This window comes from Paroedura picta, chromosome 3 (assembly GCF_049243985.1).
Source record: "Paroedura picta isolate Pp20150507F chromosome 3, Ppicta_v3.0, whole genome shotgun sequence".
NCBI lineage: Eukaryota > Metazoa > Chordata > Lepidosauria > Squamata > Gekkonidae > Paroedura > Paroedura picta.
The window spans coordinates 54,189,948-54,208,939 of NC_135371.1; the positions used below are offsets into that span (position 1 = coordinate 54,189,948).

At 44.1% G+C, this 18,992-nt stretch overlaps 1 long non-coding RNA gene across 1 annotated transcript; it reads right to left on the reverse strand.

The window, feature by feature from the left end:
• Positions 1 to 262: 262 nt before the first annotated feature.
• On the reverse strand, positions 263 to 18,710 carry LOC143831111 (uncharacterized). The gene is made up of 3 exons (XR_013228722.1): positions 18,569 to 18,710; positions 4,067 to 4,195; positions 263 to 443 (listed from the first exon to the last, which is right to left on the reverse strand). It is a non-coding gene; the product is annotated as an uncharacterized LOC143831111 (long non-coding RNA).
• Positions 18,711 to 18,992: the final 282 nt, after the last annotated feature.

Sequence of the window (18,992 nt, forward strand, 5' to 3'; positions counted from 1 at the left end):
TCTCTCTGTAACTTACCCTGCTGGGGGGAAGGCTGCATTTAGCCCTTTGTTTTCCCTGGAAGAAGCAAATAGCAGCTTTGAACAATCAATAGCACATTCCTTTTCAATCTAGAGCTTTTCTACAATAAACATATGGCAATGCATTGGCTACACATCGTTAGTATCAGCATACCAAAAGAAACTGGGGGAGAGCATTTAAATATAAATGTCAAGGAAGAGGAGAGCAGGTGAGAAAGGATACTGGTGTCTTTGTTTCCCCTTCCAGAGTAAAGGTCTGTGCCACCTTCTCCTTTGCATGAAAAAAAAAGAGGCGAGGAGCTGCCATAGCTTTAAAGGAAAGCAGCAGTGAAGGAGGAGTGGAGAGCTACTTTAATTGCTTGGAGAGTGACTGGTATGTCCCAAGGATAGATTCAAATGAGAGCTGTGTTGGTCTGAAATAGCACCTTAAAGACAAACAAAGATTGAATAAATCTTTGGTGCTATTGGGCTCTGATTTTATTGTGGTATGTCCCAAGTGACTTGCTTCCCATCCCAGGTATATGCTATTACAGTATAAGCTTTGCTTCCACTCTCAAATACATCTTTATTTATTTATTATTTAAAACATCTACATGCCCACCCTTCTCACAGGCAACTGAGAGACAAGGCAAGTCACAAAATAAAGCCACTTAGCACCACAGAATACAAAAACACCAAACAAAAACAGCCAACAAACCTATCAAGTTACATATAGAAGTATTGCCCCCAAATCCTGTGACACCACAAACTGGCCCCCAAGGCCTCCTGAAGTGTTTAAAAGACTGCTGAAATCTCTATTAATTCATCTCACAGAGCATTCCACAAGGCTGGGGAAGCTGCTGAGAAAGTCTGTGATTGGACTGCAGCAGAAAGTGTTTTGACGGGTTGAGAGGGGACAACCAGCAGGTTGCTAGTTGCATTTATGGGTTCCCCCTGGGAAATATGGTCCTTCAAGTATGTGGACTATAGAAGCACAAGAGCCTTGAACTGTATCTTTGGACTCTTTTTAAGTACAAATCTCTATCTTCAGAGTTATCTGAAACCTTGCAGTGCCTACCATGTTGCCTTCCTCTGCTTTAAAGCTTGTTCCTTTCCACAGGTTTTGCCTTGCAATTTTCAAAGCAGCTGGAGAGAATTCAGCTACTGTGCCTATCTCCTGCTCCACCATTTCATCCACTCACTTTTTCTGCCTGATGTTGCAAGAGATGCATGGATGAAGAGATAGATATCTGTGGGCTGAGGCAACTGCATGAGTCTTCTTTCTCATGGAACTGACAACGTGCAAGAAAGGCTTATGCAACTGGCTTTGCCCAAGTGGATGTGTCATCATACATCTGCCCTGCAGCCAGGGCTGATTTATCCATTAGGCACAGTAGGCACAGTGCCTAGGGCCCACAATACCTTTAGGAGCCTACTACAATGTTTTAATTTTTCTCAAAATCAGTGGGGGGGGGACCTCAATATTTAGGGTAGAAGAAAATGTTTTTTCTCACATAAGGAAAAAATGAAATGTTTACGGAATCTATTAAATTTTATCTAAAACAGAAAAAAGTTGCAGTATTTAAAATTATGTTAAAAATATTGATATCATTGTGTTGGCAGGTGCCCACAAATGCATAAGTACCTAATGCCCATGGTACTTTTCCCCTTCCCACACAGATACACCAATTTCATATCAGTGAACAATGAACAATGTTCTTTGTTTGTTTTAGTAAATACTAGCAGAGTACCTGCCAGCAAGAACTTACATTAGGCATCCCACAGGGGAGTGCTATACACTCTCCCCCCCCCTGCCGCCTGTCACACCTGGCAGGCAGCCAATCACCTTTCCCCCTGTTTTAAAGGGGCAGCGCTGAAAGCATTTTTTTTTAAGTGAAACTTCTCCATTGGGACACCTATGCATCTAATCATAGATGCATGGTGCTTATTTTAATGCCACCCCCCAGCCTTGAAGCACAAGAAAAGTAATTTTTTGCCCAATTTTTTTTGGGGAGGGGGTCTGAGAGGCATGCTTTGTGCATCAACTGGTGGGGAAATTTTTTTTGGTCTGCTAAGCTAAAGCAACATGTATTCATTGCTTCAGGCAGTTTGCTACAAAAAAAAAAAAAACGGCCCTGTTCCAGGTAGAAGAGAGAGGGAGGCAGGCTCAAGGGCAGGTGCTGGAGATGGAGATTGCATTACTTTCCCCACTTTGGTTACACACATTTCCTTGGTGTGTGGCTTGCTGGTTGCTCTCCTCCCACTCGCACTACATTGTTGGAGGAATCCAGTTTTGTGGATTTCCCTATTATCACTTTAAAATGGAGGATGTAGCTGCCAGTTTGAAGCTGGATGTTTGCAACATCATGCAAAACAACAAAACTATGGTGTTTGCATAAGATGAGTATTTCACTATATTTACCAGGTGCAGAATGGCCCTAACTCTTAATTGAAGCTATGAGGGAAGACAAGGAACTAAGGTTGTCTCTTTTTGTGGAAAAGACTTCACTTGTATAAAATTTACAGATGTTGAGCTTTGACCTCAAAATGTCATAGATATCATAGCCTTTTAACTCCAGTGTTCACATTGGGGTGAGGGGAGTGTTTCAGAGTCTGATATCCATTCAACACATTGCATCTAGTTAAAGGCTCATATATCCTATGAGACAAATGTTTGCCATTCTGTGTCTTGTCTGAAAATTTGCCATATCTGAACAAAGGCATTCAAAGAAGCTCCCATCTGGGTATGCTACTAACCATTTTACTAACCATTTAAATTTTTCCAGCAGGTACTGCAAGTTGCACATGATACATCCCTACAAACAATAGAAGTTGCGACATCTTGAACTGGCTGGCCAGGAGTGGCTGTATATAAGCCTAATAATAAGTCTTTGTATATGTTCCCCTACAATAAAGAAGAAGAGTTGGTTCTTATATGCCTCTTTTCCCTACCCGAAGGAGGCTCAAAGCACCTTACAGTCGCCTTCCCTGTCCTCTCCCCACAACAGACAACCTGTGAGGTGGGTGAGGCTGAGAGAGCCCTGATATTACTGCTCAGTCAGAACTGCCTTATCAGTGCTGTGGCGAGCCCAAGGACACCCAGATGGTTGCATGTGGGGGAGCGCAGAATCGAACCTGGCATGCCAGATTAGAAGTCCGCACTCCTAACCACTCACCACTACACCAAACTGGCTCTCAAACATAGATTGATGTGTTGTCTACTTGCCTTCCCTTTCTTCTCCCCACAACAGACACCCTATGAGGTAGGTGAGGCTGAAAGAGCCCTGATATTACTGTTCGGTCGGTCAGAACAGCTTTATCAGTGCTGTGTTGAGCCCAAGGTCACCCAGCTGGTTGCATGTGGGGGATCGGGAAATCAAACCCAGCTCGCCAGATTAGAAGTCCGCACTCCTAACCACTACACCAAGCTGGCTCTCAGAATTGGAAAGCACCTCCAAGGTCATCAAGTCCAACCCCCTGTGGAATGCAGGAAATTTACAACTACCTGCCCTCCCCCAGTGGCCCCAATTCCATGTCCAGATGATGCCCCCCCCCCAAAAAAACCCCCAGAATCCCTGGTTAGTCTGGTCTGGAAGAAATTCACCTTCTGACCCCAAAGTGGCAATCAGCTTTTCCCTGGGCATTAACAAATAATCTACAAAAGTAATACACAGAAATAGTAGTTAAGTGAAGTCTGGGAAGGAAGTATGTGCATGATTAAAAACAAGCTTTCTGTCAAAGCCCCCTCGCCCCACAAGAAGGCTTGGAGAGAAGATCAAAAGCAAAATGCACAAGACTGAGGAGAGCCCAGTGAGCTACCACCCCAGTGAGCTACCACCAGCCCCTCTAAGCTAACTCCCAGCTGAGAGAAGGGACAAATTCTTCAGCAGTACTGGGGGTTAATCTAGATGTCAGCCCTGCAGTGTAGGGCACTTGCAACTTGATAGCTGTAGCCAAAATAGGCGAATGTAGAATAAATAAAGGAGCATAAAGTTTATTAAAAGAAATGTACAGAAGTATACAACTGTGGGAGTAGTGCAAAGCAGGGAAGAAAATAACAGCTAATCACCTTAGAATACTCATTCAGGCTTTAGTCTTCTGCCCCAGATGTCATTTGGTCAGGCTGAAGATATAGCATCCAGCTATCACTCCAAAATTCAAGAAGCGGAAGTTCTAGTCACACAAACAAGCCCACAACCTACAGTCAAATGGGAACGAAGAAGGAAGGACAAAACAAAAGGAGGATCAGACTAGTATGAATGGTCTTGCTTTTTGCCAGACTTCCTGCAGCTGCCTTGATCCTGCTTGGCCAAACAGGTGTGTTGCTAAGACACGTGACTGCATACTCCTGCAACTAGTCTGTGCTCACAGTCAAGCAGCGTTCCCTGCCCAGAGTTCCCTGTGCTAATGAGATGGAATGTGAGCATAAAGCAAAAAAGTGTCCCCCACAAAACTCCCTCTTGGTCTCCGGCCTTGGACCTCCCAGGCCCATGATTGTACTTGCACCTGTGTCTGACTCCATCTCATCCTTTCGCTCTAGAAACTGCAAGTCAGCATGGTATTAATTTACCAGAGAGATGAGCTTTCAGAAACTTGACTAGGCTCCAAGCCTGAACCAACATTTGAAAGGCTAAGAAACAGATGAGGCCAGTTTCTTAGCACTTACCCAGACATTATTCCTGTCTAACAGCTACAGAACTGCTGCATCAGTGTTGGTTTAGGATCCCTTTCAGATGAAAATGTAAGGCAGAAGAAAATGATAGAGGGATGAGGTTATTTAGGCTATGTTTTCCAGACAGCATGTGGTCAAAGGAGGTCCAGTACAGGTACCTCAGATAAAGTAGATCAGATGACATCCTTAAGTAAACACCCAGCTATCTCTTGGTCAGGAGGACAGTAGTCACGTGCCTCATCTTACCTGATGCCTAGTCAAACTGCAGCCCTCCAGATGTCCATGGACTACAATTTTGGGAATTTGGGAATTGTAATCCATGGACATCTGGAGGGCCACAGTTTGACTACCCCTGCTTTGATTCAGAAATATGCATTTAACACTAGTTTAATCCTATATTATCAGCCTAGATATTTGTTTAGTGAACTATAGTTCAGTACTATAGTGGTATTTGTAAACTGTGGTCTTTGAAAAAAGGAACAGAAAGAAAAACCCTGTTCTTAGAAGTTGCTGTTGTAGATTATTAACTTGGACTTAAACGTGGCTGTATTTCGGACCCCCTCCCCCTTTTTTTAAATTGAAAGTCTCTTAGCTGCACTTAAAGTCACCAGCAAAATAAAATTAAAAATTGGGTGTCAAGCATAGAATGTGATGTCACTCTCAGGGAAACTTGGAAATGGTGCCATGCCTATCTATGAAACAAGAGTTTGTGGAAAAGACTTCACTTGTATAAAATTGTAAACTTCCCAGAATGGGAGGAGGGGAGAGTGTAGCCAAGTTTGGCTATCTTCCCAGCACAAGACAGATAGCATAGAGAAATGGAACATGCGAGATCAGGCACCATTCTTGGCATGCCATATCATCTGGAATAAAGAAGAATTATTTGTTGATTTTCAGTAGCCTTGCTGTCAGTTTTCTTTGGCTTTCTACCAATCAGAAACAAACTGACGCAATGTAGAAACTCACACGTGCGTAGTTAACTAGGGTTAAACCTTAGATTATGCCATTACTTCATAACTAATCACTATAAGATACCGGGGTGTGTGTGTGTGTGTGGAATAGAATGTTTAAAGCAAAGGGTTTCTCTTCCCTGCATCAAAGAAAATTGTTTTTTGTCTGAATGTAAAAGGACTTTTTCTTCTTTTTGCTAGCAAAATAATTTAAAACACTTTTGCTACTCAAGTGGTCTCTCCTCTTGCTTCTCAATTTGCATGGGAGGGCAGGGGGCACAGTCTTACCTAACTTACAGGGCTATTGTGTGGATAAAATATAAATTAAGCCATTTTATATCCCCATGGAGGCGGGGGAGGGGGAATTGGAGTATAAATGAAGCAAGTAAATCAATGTGATACCAGAAAAAGTCAGTGACTATAGGAACTGAAAAAGCATACATAAATAAGCAACACTGTATGCAGGCTTTTTGCCTTGTGGAATCTGAGAGTTCTTTTTTTTTTAATTGTTACTGTACATTTAATTAAGTAATCAGTCCATTTTTAAGTTGGTGGTTTGTATCTTCCAATTAGATTTGCATTAAGATCTGTTTCATCTGCCTGTTCTCAGAAGTTTAAAAGTGTTGACATTCCAGCTCATAATAAGGTCTATGTACACAAAGGAGCAGACAAAGAACTTCAACTCTAGGCCAAAGGTACATTATTACACTTTTTTGGTTAAATGTTTTCTGACCATTTAACTGGGATTTTTTTTAAAAAAAGAAGCTTACTTCAGTAAACTTTCTTAAATTTAAGTGAGAACATAAAGAGAAGAATTGCTAGGAGACCCAAGACAACAACATTCTAGCATTTTTCTTTATTGCTCAGCCCCAGTTTGGCCTGGGGGCAGGGCATAGAGGAAGCATCCAAACCCTTCTTCTCATACCACTGTCCCAACTTAAATTGCCCAGAAAAACCGCTATTTACCTCACTGCTGAAAACACAGGCCATTTTCAAACTGCCGTTGAATTCTGTTTTAGTAATTGGTTGCCAATGGATTTTTTCTGTCATGTCAGACAGACCCATTTTAGTGACTGGCTGCTCGCAGAATTTATTTACCTGTTTATACAAATCTGCTTGCGTCAGGTTACCAAAGCATGGTTGAGCCACTTTTGTGGAAAACCGCTTTCTTACATTTTCTACCCCTTCGTTGTACTTCTGAATTACTATGGTATGCTGTTTATAATGTCCATACTACTTCCTAGAATGTTGCTTCCCCCCTACCCTTTCTCACCACACAATCTTCCATGGGCTTTTTCTTTTAATGTTCTCAGTTGAGAGCTATAGCATTAAACCAATATGGCATTTCAGCGCTATAGCAGCACCATTGAGATTTTATTCATTGAGATGAATAACATAATGTAATGGGAAACTGGAATTTAATTCTCTGCTCTGATGACAGGAGACATAACCCTGCACAGTATTCCACAACTGGGAATGCATCTGTGTATTTGTTACTAATCTTGAAATTTTTATTTCCTTTACTATATTTTTCCCTACCAGAGTTGAACCCAGACTAAGGATTACCTTATAAACTTGCTACTCATGTAAGAATCTTGTACCTGTTAAACATATTCATTATGCTGTGTACTAACCCATGGCCCACCCTCTCGCAATCTATGTGGCCTTGTAAATCTCATCATTGTGTTGGAGGAAGTCTGCTGTGCACACAATAGCTTCTATACAAATAAAACTTTGTTGGTCTTAAAGGTGCCACTGTACTCAAACTTTGTTCTATTTCTTCATACCAACACGGCTGCCCACCTGAATCTGGACCAGATACCCATGTACCCATATACCATGTCGACTCATCCACCCCATCCAAGATGGCCAATGATGGGCCTAGAGAGGTCCCCTGAGTAGGTGTGTACAGAGCTATGCTTCCCAACCATACTCTGCACAATCACACCACATCTGGTCTAAACTGGTCTATGGTAGGAAGGCCCACAGGTCATTTTAGGTGAACAGGTTCTATAGCAGGCTCTTCACCTGACTTGCCGAAAAGCAGCTGGAATTTATGACTGGTCTATCAAAGAATACTCTGGTATGTCTCAGAATATGCAAAAATTTCTGGCCCTACCAGAAGCTTCTGGCCTCCATACTTGGTTTTGTCTTTGGACTTGTTCTTGGTTCTGTCCTTATATGAAGCTGTGGTAGGCTCAGCATTGGTCCATCTAGTCTAGCTCAGTAATATTTAGCAATTTCTCTCCAGGTTTTTCCTAAGCACTTCCTACTGAGATCCCTTTAGTTGAACCTGTGACTGCAGTCATGTGCTTCACTACTAAATCTTAACCTTTTCACAAAGAAAAGCCAGGAGGAAAGGCACTATGGTATAGACCAATCTTGTCAGATCTTGGAAGGTAAACAGTACTTGGAAGAGAGACCACCAAAGATTCTCACTAGAGAAGGCAATGGCGTTTAAACACCTCCGCTCTGCATTTGCCTTGAAAGCTCCGTGGTCATCCTGTCTGTCGCTTAATGGCACTGTACACACACATATATCTTTGTGTATGTGGACTAGTAGAGACTGAGGGCTCCAAGACAGGACCTGATATCATGGACTCTTAAAGACTATTCTCTAGCATGCAGGATCCAGCCTGCTATTGGACACATAAATGGACCTATCAGAGGCCTCCACTTAGGGCCAATCACAAGCCTTGGTGGGAACCTCTAAAATGTATATAATTTCATGGTGTTTGATGTTCTGTGTTCAGTTGTTGCTGTTCAGTAAAACAGCTGGTTGTTTTGGAAAAGATTGACTCATAGTCACTACTGAACCCACTACTTAATATATCTATCTTCTAGCTAGCTAGCTAGCTATCTGGAGGGAAGGCAGCCTGATCTTGGAAGCTACAATTGCTGGGGTTGCCATAAATCGGTTGCAACTTGAAGTCACATATGTACTCCTGCAACAGGGCAAAAGCTGGCAACCTCCATTTCTCCAAACAGCAGCAACAGCAGCAGCCCAGCCAGGACACTTTCCCCATGTGCCAATTTTTATCTTTATCTTTCAAGACCACCAGTCTGATCACCAAAACAACATCCTGAATTTTCACCTGAAGGAAGGAAGCTTTGGGAACTGGCAGATGTGCTCTTTCAGATAGAGAAAGATAAGGAAGAGGAGCTCACTCTGCTGCTGGGTCCCATCAAGAGTCCCTGCTATCTTTTTCTTTTTTTACTGAAGCTGATCTTCATCTGTTCCAGCAGCAGCAGCTGACCAGGCAGAAACGCCTGGCCAAGCAAACAACAACTTCTTTAAAAGACACAGTTGCTGAAGAGGATGCATTGATGTGGGACAACTGCCGGACTCCGGTAGTCGGCCAGGGCACAGCTTCCATACAGACTGATTTAAGATAGATCCTACCGTGTGGTTGTGACCTGCACCTTGGCTAGGAACTGAGCAGCAAGGAGGTATGAAATGGAGCACTGCATCAAAATGTAAAGAGTATCTATATATCTTTTTGATCAAAAGGAGGTGGGTGGAATCGTCAGAAGTATTTTGCAGACCTACACAAGACAATACTTGCAGACAGCTTTCCACAGCAACACTCTTCATACTGGTTGGAAAAAGGAATGGCATGGGGACACATTAAAATGAACCCATGGAAAGTGTCCTCAAGCATCCTTTTATGCTGCATTTTGTAAGATGCATAATCATCTATTCCACCCTTCTATTCTACCCTTCTCTCCAAAATGACATATATAGCTCTTTCATCTTTCATTTTATCTTCACAAAAACCCTGAGGGTGAAAACATTATGCTCCTCAAGTTACCCAGCAAGCTTCATGGCTGTGTATAGATCTGAACCCAGATCTCCTATTCTAGGCTAATATTTTAATCACTACCATATTAAGGGCAATTCCGAACAACGGGCAATTTTGCTACGTCTGAGCGCTATTGAAAAGCGCTGGAAGCAAAAGCGGCAGGTCTCAGTAACACACACAGCCGGTTCAATCGGAAAAAAAAGGCTCTCCCACTAGTGCTGTTCTCGTAACGCACAAGTTTACGGTCTCGCCGAAATCCAAACAAAGGAGGCGATATTTTTCCGTGCTTCCTCCCACCCCTGGCCGTCAATCAAACAGAGCAGCCAATTAACTGTTGTGTTCGTGCTTCCCTTTAAAAACTGTTTTTAAAAAAACCCCAAACACAAGTAGCAACGCATATTCGTTCATTCAATGTATCAGAAAGACTTTTTTCAGTGGCATAGGAGATGGCGCTTAATCGTTTACACACTCTTAAAGTAAAAATGAACCCCCTCCCCCCCCCCCCGTGCTATTTCTGGCTGAAATTATGGGCAGTGTCGAACAGGGGGCTGTAGTGTGCTTGGAAACTTTACAGACAATTGCTTGTGTAAATAGCGTTACACATTGGTAACACTTTTGGCAACATTAGCACTGAGTGGAATGGACCTAAATATAAACAACATTTCCCCATGGACAGAACCCTGTCATAATGGTTTCCAGATAGTACATTTACATTTAGAAATTAGAACTCATTGCTTTTGATATTTTAGTTCCCATATAAATGACCCCTTTTGGGGCAGGACCCATTTGACTTAATACTTTTTTAAAAGTGCTTGGATATTCTTTCATCTGTATGACATGGGACTTGCTGGAAAAATAATACACAAGCAGACTTTCAGAAAAACCTTTGCCCTTCTCCACAGCATAATGCTGGAAGCAACAAGGAATGCATCTTACAATTATTTCTGCAGTTTAAGAAGGAGGGAGTGGGGTCGCCAGCTCTGGGGTGGGAAATACCTGGACATTTTGAGAGTGGAGCCTGAGGGGGACGGGGTTTGGGGAGGGGAGGGACTTCAATGGGGTGTAGAGTCATAAAGGCCACTTTTCAAAGTAGCCATTTTCTCCAGGTGAATCGATCAGTTCTAATAGCGGAAGAGCTGGCGACCCTGGGGGATAATGCCAACTGTGAATTTTGAGAACAGTTACAGACAGTCCATATCTAGAACGTACGCATTTCTAACAGCTGCTTTTCCTAGAGCAGAGTAGCATTAGGAAAGGGCAGTTTTCTCAGAGGAGGAGGGGTGAGTAAGAGACAGGAGGAAAACCATTTAACCCTTTCCAGCTTTCTCTTTCTCTCCAGACAAAATTACCACTTCCAGACTGCTCCAGATATATATAAAGGAGATGGCCTTCATTTTTCTGAAAAGCGTGGGGCATAGATTATATCTAGCTATTTGGTTGAATGGGCGTGTGTTTACAACCAGGATGACTAAGAATAACAAGGGGAAATTAGTGCCTCAAATGTTTCCACTTGCCAGGGTCTGGTGGTGGGAAGGACTCTGAGGGCTTTTACTGCTCAGGACAAGTTTAGACTGTCTGAAAACGTGTAGCAGCCAGATGCTTACATTTTTCTTCTGCAACAGCAGAGTGGCACTATGCTGCTTTCCACATGATTTTGAGCCAGTTACAAGTTGCAGTTTCCTTCAATATTTATTTTATACATTTTGCCAGGGGGAAAAGAGATGTATATTCTGGTGCTATTGGTGAGAGGAAAAACCTCAAAGCCTGGAACCGTTTCTGTTAAGATGCATAATGTCCTCTTGCTCTGCCTGTTTCTACAGCAACTGAGAAATGGGCTCGTGTATTTATCAGATCAAACCTCTTTTGAAAAGAAAAAAGGTTGCTTGATCATTATTTTTTAAGTGCAGGAAAAGAGGCTGAAGGAAGAGATTGCTTCAAAGAGTGTACTCAGCTGGAACCAGCAAGCAGTCATAGTAAAAGCTGTGTCTGTGTTGCTGAGTGATGCCCTGGAAAACAGAAGGATGGTTTAAAAAAAAATCAAAACCACACTGCCTTTTCTGAATGACACATACAGGGGAGAACTGCTATTGAATATTGGAAACCTGACAGCATTCCTGCTGCTTCTTCTGTACTGGCTACCTTTCAAAAGGCATCTGTTTTTAGTATGAAGTACATAGCCAGATAATAAATGTTTGGCAAATATTCTAGAGAAGAGGTCCCCAACCACCGGGCCGGGCCGTGAAGGCCCTGGCACCGGGCCGCAGCTCCCTCTTCCCGCCCCCCCCCCCTGCAGTAAAAAATTTCCCAGGCCGCAAACTTGCGGCCCGGGAAGCTTCTTACTGTGGGAGGGGGGAAGAGGGAAGCAGGGCCACGCACACAAATTGTGCATGCATGGCCCAAATCGCGCATGCGTGGCACCTTTGCGCAGGCACACGTGCACACAAGTGCCGCGCATGCACTATTTGGGCCGTGCATGGCGCATGTGTGGCATGCGTGGCCGGGCAATTGCCCTCCCTGCTACCGCCGGTCCCCAGCCTCAAAAAGGTTGGGGACCACTGTTCTAGAGTTTTCACAAAGTTAGATAATTTACTATTAATGCTTTGAAGATATTAGAAATGTAGGCAAGGCAGCCCCTACCTTCTTAAGTTGGTTGCCAGTCAAATGGGAGAAAAACACTAACCTGGCTGATGGGACCAGTTGCCAGATATTTTTGATGTGGGACACATCTTCTGATGCAGCCCCTGGGATGGAAATGGGTACGGACTGATGTCTGTAGCCCCACCCCAGAGAGAATGCCAGAAGAGGCTGGGGCAGCTGTGGGGCACATGGCAGGTGGCCAGCTGGGGCAGTGTGGGTCATTGTGGGAAGAGGCTAGGCCACCGCCATGCTGCCCAGGGAGGCCTGGGCAGTCACAGGGCAGTTCAACAGCTGGGTTCAACACCACACCTGGCAGTTCAACACCCCACCTGGCCAGGGGACAACGCAAGGTGGCCCAGAGGTTGGGCAGGACAGCACCGCTGAAAAGGTGAGGAGGGGTGGGGAGCCAGAAATTTGGCCTGATCTTTTGGTCAAAGCTGGATGTCCCCCCCCCAAATAAATGCCAGCACCAGTTTTCATTGAGAGGGTATGCTGTATGTTCTGTTAGCAAAGTTTAGATATGTGAAGAGATGCAGCACCAAAACTGCTTAAAAGTTAAAATAACTTCATGAAGAAGAGTTAGTTCTTAAGCGGCATATTAGAAATAACTGTTCTTCTCTTCTTCTTCTTCTTATATGTGTCAAAACAGAGGGCCATTCTGCACCAGGATCTATGTAGCAAATTGGTTGCGGAACGAAAAAACGCCATTTTAAATAGTGGAATTCGTCGTTTTGCATACCTGCCTTTGTAGTGGAATCCAGTTGCGTTTCTATCGTTTCCCACAGGTTTCTGGTCTTGGCAAAAATCGCTAGCCAAGAAGCGATATTGCCGAGCTTTGTCCCGCCCCTGGCTGTCAATCAAACGAGCAGCCAATGGGCGGCCGTTATCATGCTCCCAAAAAGCCCCTTTCCCTTTAAGGAAGGTTTTAAAAAGACACACACACAAACACACGTTGCAACGAATCTGCGTTGATTCGTTGCAACGGAGAGATCCATCTAGCTAGCAGGTGGTGGCTGTGTGTTGTTTGGTGCTTGGTGACTTTAAACAGCTCTGGGGAGGGACTGCAGCTAGGGAAGCCTCGCTGGATAAACGAAGGCTCGCCAGTGCGTTGATCTCCGCTCGCTCCGAGAAAAAAAAATGGCGATCGCTTAGCCGGAAGATCAGAGGAGAGAGCCAGGGGGAGGGACTTTGCAGAAACCGCAACAATGGTAACGCACAGAACTTTCCCGCTAGTGTTGCTGATTGGTTGCAAGACTGTAGCGCTTTCTGGAGGGTGAATCCACTTTTGGGGATTTCCCTGAAAGCGCTACAACGAAGCACTTTTTGCGGATCGGTTTCAGGAGTGTTGCAGATTGTCAACGACGTTGTGCATAACAGCAAATCAGTAGCGAATTCAATTTGCAACCATTGTGCAATTTTGAACGAGTGCGGAATGGCCCAGAAAGTAACACCAGGTGCCCACAGGGCCTACATTCCAAATATAGATAACATGCTCAGCACTGGCCTTGGAGAGAGACTCCTAACCACTACACCAATCTGGTATAGAAGAGAAATAACTATGTATGGAAAGAAGAGAAACCTAACTAACTGTTCTGTTCTGCATTCAGTCCGTTGTTCTGGAGGCGAGCAGGGATGAAGTATGCTCAAAGGATCAGAAAGTGTCAGCACACAGATTATTGGAATAATATCAGGATGTTCCTGATCAGTGTTAATACACATCTCCTTTGACACCTCTGTAGGACACTCTTTATAATCTGTACAATGATGCACATGCAGATCTTGCATATTCCAACATATTCAACACATGCATAACCTGGGGGCCAGCTCAAAATGGACACTGGAAGATGCCCCATGGGAATTAGCTCACTAAGACTAGGAAAACTGTGGGTAGGAGTGGAGAAATAAAAGAGCTAACTCCCTGCATGGTATCAGAGCTGTTATTAATACACCAAGCATCTTTTTTCTATGGTTGTTGAATTCAACCCTGATGTAATATTTCACATATCTATAAACTGCTTTGGGAGCGATATAAATAAAGCAGTAAGGGGGGTTGGGGTGGGCCGAGTCCGGGCTGGGGAAGGGTGGCCATTAGCCCTTAGTCCTGGATTGACAAGCGGAGGGGCCAATCGGGAGGCACGAAGCCTGCAAAGTGGCTTTCCCTTCCCCAAAGCCTGTGAAGTGGCAGGGAGGGGGCCAGGGGCTAAAGGCTTGGGGGAGGCCAAATGAGCATGGTTGCTGCGTTGGAGACACCGCGCCCTGCTCCTTTGCCTTCCTCCAAGCCTGCGAAGCGGCAGGGGGGGGCGGGGGCTAAAGCTTCGGGGAGGGCAAAGGAGCACAGCCGCCACGTCGGAGATGCCGCGCCCGTGCTCCTTTGCCTTCCCCCAAGCCTGTGAAGCAGCAGGGAGGGGGCCGGGGGCCAACGCCTTTGGCTGGGGCAAGCCGGGAACCCGGCCGGGAGGGGGCCGGGGGGAGAGGCTGCTAGCGCCCGCTGTATTTAGCCTACAGCGGGCTTAACTTCTAGTTGTTATATATAAGACTGCAAGGTGCATGTATATACTAGGCAACCCTGTTTCTTGACCACAGGCTTTCTCAACCAGGGTTTCGTGAAACCCTGGGATTTCTTGATATCCCTGGAAGGGTTTCTTGAATGTGTGGGGATTAATTAATTTTTAATATATTTTTAAAATGTGTTAAACGTTTAGCGGGTGATATGAACATATATGGTCATGCTGACTCACATACCGCTCCCTAGATGGCCAATGATGGGCCTGGAGGGAGTTGTGAAGGGAAGGGGCCCTAGGTGGGCATGCACACAGCTATATTTCCCAGCCAAATTCTGCATGATCACACAACTTCTGGGGTTTCTCAAAGCCTGAAGAATGTATCTGGGGGTTCTTAATGGTAAAAAGATTGTGAAAGGCTGGTCTACCACCATTGCATCCACACAGAGTAGACCTGCAGAGGTTTAGTCAGGACCTTCTTGGGAGCTAGTCAACAGGAGAAAATAGACTACTCTGCAAGTGCTTCCCTGAAAGAGACTTGGTTGCCTGTGCCTTGAAGTGATGCTTCCGCCCTGAAGAAACCTACTCTGAACCAAAGAGAGTTAACCATCTACTGCCCAGTGTCAAATGCACCATTCTTAAGCAAGGTAATTGAACAAGTGGTGTCTAGGCTATTTCAGGGATTCCAACCTGCAGGAAGGATCTATTCCAATCTGGTTTCAGTCCTTTTTATGAAACTGACACAACCTTGGTCACCCTAGTGGATGACCTGTACCAGATGATGGATAGGGTGCATGACACTATTAATACCCCTGGGCTTCTCAGCAGCCTTCCATGGAATTAATCATAGTCTCCTTCGGGAGCATCTTAAAAAAAAAAAAATAAGAAAAAGGCCAATGGATCAGACCAGACCATCTAGTCCTCCATCCTGTCTCATCCAGTGACCAACCAGTTCCTCTGAAAGGTCAATACAGGGCACAGAGGGCCTGATGTTACCTTCTGAAACAGGGATTCAGAGGCTGACAGCCTCAACATTTGAAGGTTCCTTTAATCACCATGGCTAGTAGCTACCAATAGCTAACCTCCATTAATCTGCCTAATCCTTTTAAAAAACTGTCTCTGCCCACAACCATCACATGCTCTGGCAGCAAAATCCATATTTTAATAATTCGCTGTTTAAATAAATATTTTCCTTTGCCCATCCTGAATATACTGCCATCACTTCTGCAGCACACTTGGTCAGCACTTTCATTAAGCTATCTGCTATGACGCCAAAATCTTTTTTCTCTCTATCGCAGCAAGTTCAGACCCATTAACTTGAACTTGAGATTTTGCTTGTATTAATGTGCATCACCTTACATTTACCAACACTGAACTTCATCTGCCACATTGTTGCCCGCTAGCCCAATTCCCAGATAATTCCTTCATAGGCATTATTCACCATTGTGAATGATTTTTTGTCATCTGCAGACTTGACTGCTACACTGTTCCCTCTTTGTTCCATATCATTTATGAACAAATTAAATAGTACAGGCACTAATACTGATCTTTGTGAGACTCTTCCATTATGAGAACTGTCCATTTAGTCCTATCATTTGCTTCCTGTCATGTAACCAGATTTTAAGCCATAAGAGAACCTGTCCACTTATCCCATGATTGCTGAGTTTACTCAAGAGTCTTTGGTGAGATATCTTGTCAACAGCCTTTTGAAAGTTGCAGTGTATGATGTCTCCTGGATCACTGGATTGTATTCTTGTTCACTTCCTCAAATATCTCCAAAAGGATGGTAAGCTAGGATTTTCCTTTGCAGAAGTCATGCTGATTTTCCCTCAAGAGTCTTTGTAGCTCTAGTTGCCTAATAATTTTAATCAAAGATAGAATTAACAATTCTATCTTTGATTATAATTTCTACTAATTTTCATGGGACATACATTAGGCTAATTGGCCTATAATTTCCTGTTATCTCCAGACCCACTTTAAGAATAGTGTAACATTTGCTATTATTCTCCAGTCATGTAGTACAGTGTCTGAATTTAGTGATAAGTTACACATATGGGTGAACAGATGTACAACTGCACATTTGATTCCCAAAGAACTCTTGGATGTATGCCACCAGGATCTGGGGACTTAAAAAAATCCACCAAAATGTCTAGAACTTCATCTCTCATCATCTCAATTTATTCTTCAGATTATCTTCCTGAAAATAATTGCAGTAGTGTAAATTCACACCTGATACTTTCCACAGTGAATACAGAAGCAAAAAATTCATTGAGTTTCTTTGCCATCTTCCCATTTTCCTTTGGCAATCAATTTATTCCTTGGTCATCGAAAGGCCTGACTGCTTCACTGGCTGTTTTCCTATCCCAGCTCTATTTAAATAAATATTTATGTTTGTCTTGATGCTTTTAGTAAGCTGCTTCTCAAAAAAAATTGGCTGCCTAATTAGTGACTTACAGATCTCTTGCCAGAGTCTGTGTCTCTTCTGTCCAATATGATGGAGCGGACCTTCCACCTTTTAAAAGAAGACTATTTGCTTTTTATAGTTTCCTTGATTTGCATAGTTAACCATGCAAGCATTCTTTTAGCTAGCCAGTGCCTTTCCTGGAGAACACATTCTATCTGGGCTTCAATTCATGTGATTTTAAATAGCTTCCAAACACACACTCTAGGGATCTGACTCTCTTGAGTTTCCCTTTCAGCTTCCTTTTAATTATTTTCATCATTTTTGTAAAGTTCCCTCTTTGGAATCAACTGTTATAGTTGTGGGCTTTAGGGATAAATTTCCACTGGTAGGTATGCTGAAGTTAAAAGCATTGTGATCACCACATTTAGATTAGATTACTGCAGTATGCTCTACATGAACCTGTCCTTGAAGACTATCCAGAAGCAACAATTAGTACAGAATGCAGCAGTCAGAGTGGAATAGATCATTAGGAACCATATCACTCTATTCTTGTTCCACATATACTGGTTCCCAGTTTCCTTCTTGGCCTGTTCAAGGTGCAGGTGTCAATCCCTTAAAACCCATATGGCCTCAGACAAGCATGACTGAAGGACTGCTTACTTCCATATGAACCTACCCCCAACTTACCATGCATGTCAGCTCTGGGTTCCAAGGTGAGGTCACACACCTCTCTCCACAGCCTGCAGCTTTGGAGATGCTATCCCAAATGTCTGTGGGAACTGGAATTTGCATGTGGGGGGGGGGCACAGACAATCTTCTGCTGGGCCTTGGCCCCTCCCTATTCATGCCCTCCCATGTGGCAGCTGTGCTTTGGCCCATAGGGGGTACTCTTTGGCAATTTCTTCAACTTTTTGGGGGGCTATTATTGGGAAAGCATATGACTCTGTGGCTAGAACTCCCTCCCTCATGGAACACCCAACAGCCTTCAGTTGTAGATGGCTGCTGTAGGTGGTTGTGTGGCAATTTCTGGCTTTACTGGTCACTGGGTGGCCTGGGGCCTCTGCCACACACATGGCCTCATGTGTGTAGTGCTTGCTCCCCCATCAGATGATCTGTGGCCTTTGGCAGCCACTCTCATGTGGGAATGACACAGCTTACCAGTGATCTCTGGCTTGAACCTCCAGCCTGACTCTGCCGTGGATGAACTGGTAGCTCCTGCCATACAGAGGCATCTCTGACTTATTGAGCTTTGCTTGGCCTGGGTGCCATTGAGCATGGGGGCCTTGCACCTGGGCCTCCCGCCATACTTCCACCACCATTAGCATTAGTTCAACTTGTCTTCACAGTCCCCTTCCATTGTCACTTTGGGGAGCTTACAACTCCCAGCCACTTCACATTTTTCAAATAACATCCAGCCACTTTGCATTTCAAAGAGGTTTTTTCGCTATCCCCTGGAACAGAACCCTATCCACAACCTTTCATTTTCATTTAATGAACACCTAACATGAAAGAAAGTTCTGAGGAATCCAACTTTGCTCACTACTTTGTGACACTTTTAACTCGGTATTACACTACAGCTTTGTGAAAGTGTCATTTCTACTCACAGCAGGTGAATTAGGCTTGTGTCTCCAAACTACTAGCCATCAGGCAGACACCAGAGTTTTCAGGTCATAAAGCCCCTCAGGATAGTGATGAAGGATTCTCACGGAAAACACAGGAGGGAAAGGGAGAGGGTGAAGACCAGGGCAAAGATACACACAGCACCTCAAACCTGAGAACAGGAGGCCACTCAATTGCTGTGCCGTGGCTTTAATATTTTTAGAGTGATGGTAATAAAGGAGTTAGAGTCACAAGTTCTGTCTCATGTGACTGTTGCTACGGAAACAGGGTTCAATTGTGGGCGGTGGGGTGGAGCAAGTTTCAGAGGGCACAAAATAGCTCTCCCCAGCCTGCATTGCCTGTGCTGTCAGTGAAAAACTCTGCTCCCTTTCCCATAAATGTAGTCAAGTTATATTTACATTGTTGCTT